Source organism: Amblyomma maculatum, chromosome 2, assembly GCF_055883805.1.
Source record: "Amblyomma maculatum isolate TAMU_Amacu chromosome 2, ASM5588380v1, whole genome shotgun sequence".
Classification (NCBI taxonomy): domain Eukaryota; kingdom Metazoa; phylum Arthropoda; class Arachnida; order Ixodida; family Ixodidae; genus Amblyomma; species Amblyomma maculatum.
Window position 1 is genome coordinate 207,989,128 of NC_139345.1, and position 11,113 is coordinate 208,000,240.

At 45.2% G+C, this 11,113-nt stretch overlaps 1 long non-coding RNA gene across 1 annotated transcript; it reads left to right on the top strand.

Moving 5' to 3' along the window:
• The first annotated feature begins 3,991 nt into the window (after positions 1–3,991).
• On the top strand, positions 3,992–10,506 carry LOC146201139 (uncharacterized). Its single transcript, XR_014705293.1, has 3 exons — positions 3,992–4,126; positions 5,469–5,594; positions 6,080–10,506. It is a non-coding gene; the product is annotated as an uncharacterized LOC146201139 (long non-coding RNA).
• Positions 10,507–11,113: the final 607 nt, after the last annotated feature.

Consider the following 11,113-nt stretch of genomic DNA (forward strand, 5'->3'; position numbering starts at 1 on the left):
GCGATGGGATATCGGGTGATCGCTCGATTCAAAGGCAATTGAAAGTGATAGAGGATGTTCGCGCGTTTCAAACCAGCACCATGGCTAAGAATTCGAGAATTGAGCCTAGTTGTTTGTATGGTGTCTGTTTTCGTCCTGTCCGTATGAGGTTACGACCACGCGCCACGCGTTGCAGGCGTATTTTTGGGCCGAGTTATCAGCTATAAGAGACGAAGAATTTTGTATCCGTGCAGATATAGGAACTTGAATTCCTCCACTCTAAAGCACAGGGGCGGTGAGTGGCGCATATCAAGAACGCGTATTAATCTTCTATCACTCGCGCTTGTTTGCCTTGCCGTCTCGTTACACTCGAGAAACACGGCGGCATCGCGACGCTCTGGCGGCCGTCACAGCCTCACATATTATTTATTTACAATATACTGCAGGCCCTTTGTGGGCCCAAGCAGGAGTGGCAACAATAATATTATTACATCATATATAAAGAAAAAATTATACACAGCTACAACACAATAATCATGGCAGCCAGGGGTAGAAAAATCGAACATTTGGTACAATAATCAAATGAGAAACGTCAGTGAAATCGGCAGTACAAGGGAAAACATTTTTTTTGTTATTTTAAACACACACAAATATTTAAAGCAGCAACACAACAACGGGTTAGTTAAGGTAGTCAAGACTCAATTAGGTAAATCGAGTCGATGTTATTTGTTAGGTGAGGTGGCAGTCGGTTCCAGTCTTGTATAGTACGAGGAAAAAAGGAATGTTTAAAAGCGTTTACTCTAGAATTGTATGGAGTTAATTGATGTTCGTGACGATTTCTTGTTAGACGGGTGTTTAACGGTTTCAGGTAAGGCCAGGAGTTAATTAACAATTTATTGTGTTTCAGCAAGAACAGAAATTGAGTCTTAAAATCTTTCTTCGTAATTCGACTGTTGGAATGTTATGTTGCTCCATTAGTTCTGTTGGTGAATCCATTGCACGATACTTGGAAAAAATAAAACGAACAGCTTTGCGTTGGATCATTTCGAGTGCGTGAATGTTGCCTTTTGTGTACGGGTCCCAAACAGTGGAGGCATATTCAAGCTTGGGTGTTATGATTGAAGAGTATGCTAACAGCTTTACATTAGGCGGGGCTTGCTTTAGTTTGTGTCGCAAAAGGGATAGCGTTTTAAATGAAGATGCGCATATGTTAGAAACATGTCGGTTCCGATTAAGTTTATGCAGGCAGTGCGACCCTAGCGGCATGAAATGTACTCGCAAGGCAGGGGCTGCAGAAGGAACTGATGAGCAGGCATACCTCTGACTTGACGCGCATGCGCACGGGACGCATATCTCAAACCTTGATTATAACGTTAGATGTGGCTGACTTGCTCCGCAGAGCGCCGTCGGCGCGCTCTAGACAAGGCTGTTCACGACTGTACAGGCCCTCGTCCAAAGTAAAATAAAGCAGTCCACCGATCACTGGACAGCTGAAATCCATGCCACTAAAGGCGCGGACCAAGAAAATTCTGGAAACATATAGGCTGGCTAGGTCAAAAGAATCAAAGAAAGCAGGAACGGATTCAAGATGACGAGGGAAATTGTTTAAAGTGAGACAACGCTGTTTACTACATTACATCTGCGGCGACACAAACTGTGCATATTTCGGCGCAGCCTCCGCTTTGCTATCGTCCGTCCCAGCGTAACACGGCCACACGCTGGACTGCCTTATCGATAAAACACAGTGCCACCGCTGCGCCACCCGAGGCATGCGTCACCGACGCCGGCTACAAAAACAGGCTGCCCGGCTGGAAAGCACGGCTTTTTCCTTCCGCTACTGATACGAGCGTGGCGTTGGTATGCTCGTCCGCCGCCGGTAATCGAATAAACAGCTGGGAAGTTTTTATGTTGGGATTCGTCCTTCGACAGAAATGACATCCCACATCTGTTGACCCGGACAACGAACAATACGCATCGCCATGGACGAGCAAGAGCAACAGCTTCACGAACGGCACGGCCAACTCAACGCTCCCGTGAAGCAGCATCCTGCCGGCTCCGTTGATGACTTCAGAACCGCTGCAGACGGCATCCAAGGTACATGACTATGGTAGCGAAGGCTCCATAGACGCCCATACGTACAAAACATGGCGGCTCATGGGCTCCAGCGACCAATAAAAATTGGGGGGCCGTGACGTCGAATGACGTCACGTATGATGACGTCACGCATACGTTTATTTTGGCGCGAATTATAAAGAAGTTTTTTTTTTCAAAAAACCGCCGCGTTGCATTGACGTGCCTGCATTTTTTGAAGGTTGTTGCCTTTCAGCGCGCGTCAACCTTCGCCATCTAAAAGAACTCGAGTTACTTTGTTTACGCCCTGTTTATAAGCCGTTGCCCCAGTACAATGAAAGTGGTTGGCAAAGGCGGCGGCATAGAAAGGCAGCAACACTTCCAAACATAGACCAAGCATGCAAACTCATAATGCAAATACTGCTGCAAGTCATGCAAGTATAGTGGCCATTTACTTTATCCTTCAGCATAGTAAGGTGTGCTCCAGAAACACTGGTGCAACCGGGCTGTTGTGCCCAGTTCAAAACAGTGTGTAGCAAGCGTACGAAGTGAACAATTATGTTTTTCATATTTATGGTTTATTGCATCAACCAAGCAAATACAGCAATAAAGCCCAACAATAAAAAATGCATGTCGCAGACAGCACCAACAGTAACGCTGTGTAAGCGGGCTAATCATCTCAGTGATCACAGCCAAGGTATGAAGAAGGCTTGAAGTGTCTGCCACAAAGCATCACTAGATAAGAAACATGCATGAACAGAAGAAAGAGTTAGGTGCTTCGAAATATACTTGGAGCACAGAGCACTGGGATTACTCTTCCCATTTAAATTCTTCGGCAGAAAGTATACAGCAGTTTTCAAGGCATTTTCAAGGTTGCACCAGTCCAGACAGCTTTAGCATCAACAAACGTGCTTAACACATGAGCATTAGAGCATACATTGAGTCTGTGTGCAACCTCTAGATCTGCTCACCGGTGAAAGTCAGTCGGGAAGCGGTGTAATAAGGCACCGACGCTGGAGTCCACACTGTCGCAATGTGCCACAGAGCATCGCTTCCTCACTTTGTGCGGGCTCATTTAGCGATAAAACGCTAAGCGCAATAAAATGCTGCAAAAAAGACTTCGCACTGGCTGCACAACGAAGGGGACGAAAACAAAAAAAACACGGCTGCCGGGGGATATTAAATCCCACCAAGCGGCGACAGAGCAGCGACCAGCAAGGACGTCGAAATCTTCGCAAAAGAGACGTTTTCAGACTTGCGAACTAAATTTATACGCTTTCTTGGCGCACCAAGGACCGCACCACAGCAGACGAGCAGAGAGAACGATAAAAAACCGTTTCGTGCTTCGTCAGCTTTGTTATCTCCGTTGCCTTGGTTACTTCTGGCTGCCTACTTCGCAAGAACCTAGCAAGGCCTGAAAAGTTTCGTCAAGACCCAGACGGCCACTGACGTCCGACGGACAACCGAACTCGGCCGCAACTCGGCGGCCGATTTCGGACGTCCGCCGGAATTCCGGCGTACGTACGAAAGCGGATGGTCGAATCCGTTCGCCCAGCGGACAGCCGCCGTACGTCCGCCACTGGATTTGCTTTTACACAGCTATGATATAGTTTGTACTAGTCGTGCTCGTCTGAACTGCGTATAAACCAGTAATACCGTCAAGTCTGCATTATATGATGCCAGAGCGAATCGATGCGATAGAAAGCGTTTCCATTAAACAGTTTTTTTTTATTTTCCGCATGTTTCATCGTTGAATTCTTCCATCAAAAATTTCTGATTAAAAGTTAAATGACCATTAAACATTTTTCTATCATGATGCTTCGGTGAAATTTTAATCAGTGGCTGAATAGACGCAGCAAGCAGCAAGCTCAAAAAGAACGAAACCGAACCTATCCTCAAAAAAATCTGAAATGAGCCAATCCAATCCACCTGACAAGTTGAAGTAAGATGGCTTCACGTTTCTGTGTTCTGCATTTTCTGCGCAGTTACAAATACCTACGGCTGTAATGCACTGCTAGCATTGTTTTTGCTGTGGCTTGGTGCGGCTGGCACACTTTGTTCACCCGCCGATTCCAAAGTAAGTATTTCACCGAACTTTTGTTTCTTTAGTGGAACTTTTCGATGCACCGATGGTGCTGAGCTTTTGGGTAAGGAAACAGCTCTGTACAGCAGCCGAACCGTCGAGTGTTTTAGGCGAGACTGACAGGATGGCTCCGCGCCGACTAACTAAAGTGCAGCCTCAAGTCTGAGGGCCATCTTTCTCGGCATTACTGGACGCTGCGCCAGTAACTCGCGCAACTTCTCTGTCTCTGATAAAGGAGTGCCTGCCCGAGCTTTAAAGGAGTTAATTTGTTAACCATGCGCAACGTGCTGAGTTGTAAAAACTATACGAGAAAACTTTTGCACTCGAGCCTATCGTGCGACATGCCTACACTTGTGAAAACGTCGCGTTTTTTTTTTCTTTTTAATGGACAGCCGCTGATCTTTCTCTCTTGAGCTTTACGGCAACTACAGTTTCTAGAAGGAACGGCTGTAGCTACTAAATAACTAAAGGTTTAGTACTCTCCTTCAGCTTTGACAAACCAGGACAGCACCTTGCGCATGTTGGTTGTTATGCATGTGGGACCGAACCGCGCAGAACAACCGGACAAGGAAATGAGAGAAAAAAAAAAAGTCACCACTTGTCTTTTTCTTGACCCATTGTTCTGCGCTGTTCTCGCACGAATTTGACATACCGCCGCCGCGATACAGTTGGGCTGCGAGCTCTGGTGCCTGTAACGCCTTCTTTTATGCAAAACAGGCGTACTGGGAGGCCATGCAAGCCGCGGGCTCTTTTGAGCAAAAGTGAGATGAAAACAAAATTCTTTTTGCTTTGTCCTTACAGATATTCAAAGGTTCCTCAGAACTTCACTGCATTATTGACAGCGAGATAATGCCAAAGCTACACTAGAGCCATGCAGCACCTTATAGTGCATGATACAGAGCTTATGTCTCGCACTGAAAGCTCTTACCATGTTCTTAGATTATCATATTAAAGTAGCTTTAAACCCATGCTTGTTAATACAGTGATAGCCATAAATTGAATCTAGGGCATCATGCTCACATACAAGGCTTCTGATAACCGCTGGTCACATGATGTGGGCTATAGCAGAAACCTGTACCTGGTCATCTTACAAGCATTTGTGCAATTGATGCTTTTAATGTGTTGTAAAAGTTTTTGTGTTCTATTTCTATATGGGAATGCTTTCCTTATTGAAGGCTAACATTTGGCTTGCTACAGCAAAACCTCTACCTAGTCATCCTAAAAACAGCACCGCAGTTAGTGCTTTTAGTGTGTTGTAAAAGTATTTGTGTTCTGCTTCTGTATGGCAATGCTTTTCTCGTTGAAGACTAGCATGAGGCTTCCAAAAATTTTTCAGATGCCATTTGCTGTAGCCAATTTCGTAGGCCAACAGGAAGCAGCACTTTGAACATGGAAAACTGTCATCCACGGGGGAAAAACAGCAACATCCCTTTGCATTCTCATTTCTTTGGTATGGCTAAAAGTGAGTATTGTATCATTATCTATATTATTAAAATATTGAATCATGATTGTCAGTGTTGAAGTTGTTTGAGCGTGATGATTTTAAACACACAGGACATCCCTTCGACATTAAGGTTTTAGCTTGTTTACATGTAGGATGTAGAGCTGGTTTCAACAAACTTTATGCAGCAAATTCTTTTTACATTGTCCACCATGTTACTTTTTGTCATTGTCCATTGAAGTAAATAACCAGTATTTTACGTTTACACAGTCGTCCACTCTTAGCTTGAATGGGAATGTGTGGCATGCAGTTTGCAAAATAGCAATGCATCCGTCACAGCCATGCATCAAGGCTAAGTGGCTTGTGCGTAGAGGGACCAGCCGCTCCAGCTTCACGTCATCTGCCTCTTTGCTCCGGTGTGCAGACGTGCATTGAGGCAAAGTGGTTTATGTGTAGAGAAACCAGGAGCTTCTTTGTCACATCTGGCTGTTTGTTACGGTGTGCAGATGCGCATCGAGGCAAAATGGCTGATGTGTAGAGGGACCAGGAGCTGCTGCTTAACGTCCTTCGCCTCTTTACTACAGTGCACAGCCGTGCATTGATGCTAAGTGGCTTGTGCATGGAGGGCCCAGGAGCTGCAGCTTCACGTCTGCCTCTTCGCTCAGGTACGCAGGTGCGTATTGAGGCAAAATGGCTTATGCATAGAGGGACCAGGAGCTGCTGTGTGACGTAGTCTGTATATTTGCTATGGTGCGTATTGAAGTACAATGGGGGGGCTCATGTGTAAAGGTACCATGAGCTGCTGCGTCATGTCGTCTGCCTCTTTATTATGGTGCGCAGGCATGCATCAAGGCAAAGTGGCTTATGCATAGAAGGACCAGGAGCTGTTGCTGCACATCTGCTATGATGCGCAGCTGCGTATTGTGGGTGGTGGTGGAAAACATTGCCATCAGATACGAATACAGGAGGTTACTCACTAGCTGACCCTGAGGGGGCCTGTCCTGACAAAAACAAGGGGTCCCTAGTTTGGGACCCCAGTGGTGGTAGAGGGACTAGAGGCTGGTACTTCACGCTGTCTGCCTCTTCGCTACGGTGTGCAGCTGCGATGGATGCAGTGGCATCTCAAAAAGTGCATGCCACGCACTCGCATGTTCAGCCTGAGTGGACGACTGTGTACCTGCTATAGCTTTGTTATTCATAGAATAAACCTAGGCCAAGTTGGATAAATTATAGCTCACCTCATATGTGGTCAGCAAAGAAAAGCCACTCCAGAAAATCTGATGTATTTACTGTCATAGGATTCTTATTCATATGCATGCTACTGACAAGTCAGATTCTTCACCCTCAGAAATGCCAGAAAAATAACCAAGGGTGCGTCTGCAATAGTCTAGCTTGCTCTTTCTCTGCAGACTTGAGTCAGATGTGTGTTCCATTGTTGTGGGTGGGACAGGTGTGAATCTTTGATTTTAAGCTTGCAATAAGTATGTTATTGTAGTTTAAAGGCAAAACGGTACTAATAATCGCAGCCCCCCGTGGCCTTTATCCCCTTTTAATAGTGTTGCTAGACACTGAATTATTAGTTTACTCTGCACTGTTTCTGTCTAGTTAATGTGCGGAGATGTACATATATTTATATCACTTGGAGTTGTCGACTTTGCACTTAGAAACATTGTAGCGTTATCTGATGTGTTGCTTTCATTTCTTTAATGATTTCTGTAAGGGATCGGTGGGTATGCTAGGCACCATTATTAGTCTGCTCTTTTTGGGTCACCTGTTCAATGCCCAGCTGCGGCCGTCTCCCACTTGCCCTCGGACAGGAGGCGGAGAGACACGCAGAGAGGCAGCTACAGCAGCTACAGTGCTTAACGGAAACGTAGGCAGAGAGGGAAAGAAGTCCCCTCTTCCGAGGACTTTGCTGTCGCACTCGAAGACGCGGGGACAGGCAGTTTGTTCTCGTTGCTGTGTCATGTAGGGGGCTCATTTTTATTTAAGGAGCTTTACGAACAGTATACAACTAAGGGGTCCTTAGTACGCTGACTGGACCCATCACCCGGAGGCAGCACAGCTTTGAAACGAGCACCTCTTTTGGAAGAACTGCTTATCGTTCAAAGAAAAAACACTGTCAGCTTGAAGTGTGTAGGGCCCTCTTCCTTGTTGGGGAGTCCATAAAAGTGACAATTATTCAGTGCAGGTGCGCTGAGTGGGGTCTCGTTGAGGATTCCAACCCTGGATGTCAACAATGGTGGGAGATGGCGGCGTTGAAAAAGGGCAAGTGCGTAACAGTGACGGTATGATGCGGAGCGGGAGGATGTGGGTTGGCTCTTCTGATGTAGTCCGCAATGGTGCTGACTCGGACGCCAATAATTGCAATAATTGCCCTGTAAAAGGAGCCGCCAAGGATGCAAGCTTTGGGCAACAATGGTTGCGCACGTGGGACACCGTTTTGATGGGTTCTAATTTTTTTTCTTTTTTTCCTAGGGGAGAGAGTTTGGCATGTGACCTAGTGAGCCAATCATTTCGAGGTCCATTCTCTAAATTCCGTTTGTTGTGAAACGAATTTGTTGTCCCTTTTGCATTGCTTGTATTAGGGAGAGGGTGAAGAACTTATGAAAGTGGAAAGACATGCCAAAATGTTTGTTAGCCAGTCATGTGTGAGTTCGTTGTCATTGGGGATGAGAAATGTGGGCGGAGTCCCGAAGTTAATGAAATGGCCCCGCGGCCTGGAGAACTCGTTCTGAGCTAGATTTTGATCTCTTTCCTCTTCGGCATAGATCATGGTCATTGTTTCACCTGTTGTAAATACGTACATTCATGTATAAAATTTTCAGTTCATCTTCCTCTCCGTGTGCAAGTTGTTGTGGCCAGATGCAGTAAATTCACTATTTTCATTTCTATATAACGTGCCTTTCTGAAGATGGTGAGCTCTTTTGTCCAATCCTGTAAAAAAGCAGCAAAGCGCTCCCAAATCTTCCACAAAACTGTGATATCTTTAATACTAACTGCGGCTTGGTGTCACTCAAAACATGTAGTTGAGGTAGATTTTTTCCCCCCCCCCTCTTTTTGTTCGTTCAAATGAGGACCAGCGGACACTAACTCTTGCTTTTGTAATGCCCTAGGCTCCGCCTTAAGGCAGTACTCCAATGTCAATACCATTTTTATAGCTATGGCTGTCCAACAGCACTAATGTCTTTTATACACTTCTTTTACTAATCTCTTACCCAAGTGGTGGCTTATACTGTGGGGGTGAAAGTCTCTGGACAGTATGTCTAGATTTTGGGCTAGAATCGCGATGTAAACGAATTTTGACCTTATTTCTCTTGCACACATGAAAGAACTAACGTTCAACTTTCACATCGACAAGTATGGTCCGAGTTTCCTGGTCGATGTGAAAGTTATGTGCTTTGATTGCAGTTTGTGTAGTCCACACACTTGTCCCCGATATTACATAGGGGCAAATTAGGCACCTTTACAGGGGCAGTTTTTTTGGCGCCCATTACCTTCCCCATAAAAAAGCTACAATGTTTCTTGTGAACAGCTGGCTGCATTTATAAATACCATTATTTTTTTTTGTAATTTGTTGTGCGTAGTTGAGAAATCCATGACATACATGCACAGCTGGTTGCCAGAATTATGCAACCATATTTCAGTAACTAACATCCATGCTGCATGCTGCCGGTAATACATCAAGAGCTTGTGGTTGTCAGCTTTTTGTGTTTTGTGTAACTATAAGCCTTGCTATTGTAATGTCACATATAGCGCTGTGGGTAAACAAATAACTTTACTTTTAACTCTTGTAGAAGGATGAACACTGCGCAATCACTGCGGCGGGCTATGCTTCCACATTGGGCTTTTGCCACATGTCAAATGTCTATCTTTATTCTGCTGCAGCAGCTTGCATGTTATCGGATAAGTTACTTCGTCGCAGCTGCTCTAAGGAGACGCTTTCTAGACGCTTGTAGCCTAGATGTTGATGTCGATATACCCCCGACACGCCCAGGGAATGTCTCCGGTAGAGGGTACATGGAAACCAGCGAAATGTGCAGTTTACAGAATAAAAAGGTAACAATTTTAAATGATGTTATTATTGATCACTTCTTTTCAGAGCAGGAACAATGACTTTAGAAATCTGCCTGTTAAATTGCTCAAAATGCAGGTTTCTGCCGCCAATGCATACCTGTGTAATACTGCAATGCTCTGGCTGTGCTTTATGTTCATATACAGCATCCTTTATGCTTAATTTCTCTGCATGTGCACTCCATGTCTTGGGCATTGCTGAGGGCGCATAGCAGCAAGCATAACATGCCATGTTTGGTCAGAGTGGCATGTTCAAAAAGACGACATAAAAACATTAAAATACTAAATGCCAGGTTCTGGTCAAACTACGTTTGTATCTTTTGTTGTTCTGCATGGGTTTTGCTGCAGTTATATGACCTTTCTATATAGTATGTGACAGTTCTGAATGGAGATGCATGCGTACAGTGCCATCTGTAAAAAGCAATTGAGAGAAACTGGCAGTTGCCCTTGGAGATGTGTAATCAAAGTTCAGCACAGATAACTTGAATTTCATTTTCCCTTCTATTGCAGGAGGAGCCCAGCCTGCTCTTTCCATCTTAGGCCTGAAAGACCAGCAACAGCTGATCGAGCAAATGCACAGGATAGTAACTGCTCCTGGAATCCCGGCCTGCGGAGGCCGCCCACAGAGAACTCGCTCATCTCCTCGCTAATTCCGAAATATTAGGTTTCAATAAATACCTTTTCCTCCACCACCTCCCCAAGGGAAGAGCTGTCACGGCCAAGGATAATTAAAATTATTTAAGTAGGTTCTTAATACTCCAGTTGGCCTGCATTTTACCATGCCATTCCTTAACATCGATATTTTTTTAGTGTAGACTATTCATGCATGCAGTTTTTGCAATAAAGCCAAAAAAATGCTTTTTTTACCTCACATGCTGGTATGCCTATGCACTTAGCATGTTTTCAGGAATGGTGCATTTGTGTAAAGCTCAGCTAGCATATGTGCCTCTTTGATAGAAGTTTTAATTGCACACTACTGTTCAGTGCTTTGTGTGTGAAAGTAAAGCAGACAACAGGAAACTTGAACCTGTTGCATATTCTATTGTCTGCTTTACTCTCACGACAAAGGCATTGAGCACTAGTATGTGACTGAAATTTCCATGGCACATGCTTGCTGAGCTTTACACGAATGTTATTGGCAAGTTTTTACACCAATAGCGGGCCCTGCAAGCATGTTCCGGGAAACGTCCGAATGTCCGCCTCCGGCTGCCCGTCGGACGTCCGTGGGACGCGATCCGGATCCACGAACGATAGTCCGACGGACGTCCGCTGTACGTATATCGAACATAACCGGACTTCCGACGGATGTCCAAAGGTCCGAAAACGGACGTCCGTCGGTCGACCGTCGGACGTCTATGGCCGTCTGGGGACCGATGCAACATCAAGCGGGGGGGGGGGGGGGGGGGATTGCAAGATAGGAGTGTTGCAAGATTTTTTTTCTCTAATTAAGAATATCTCAATGAAAT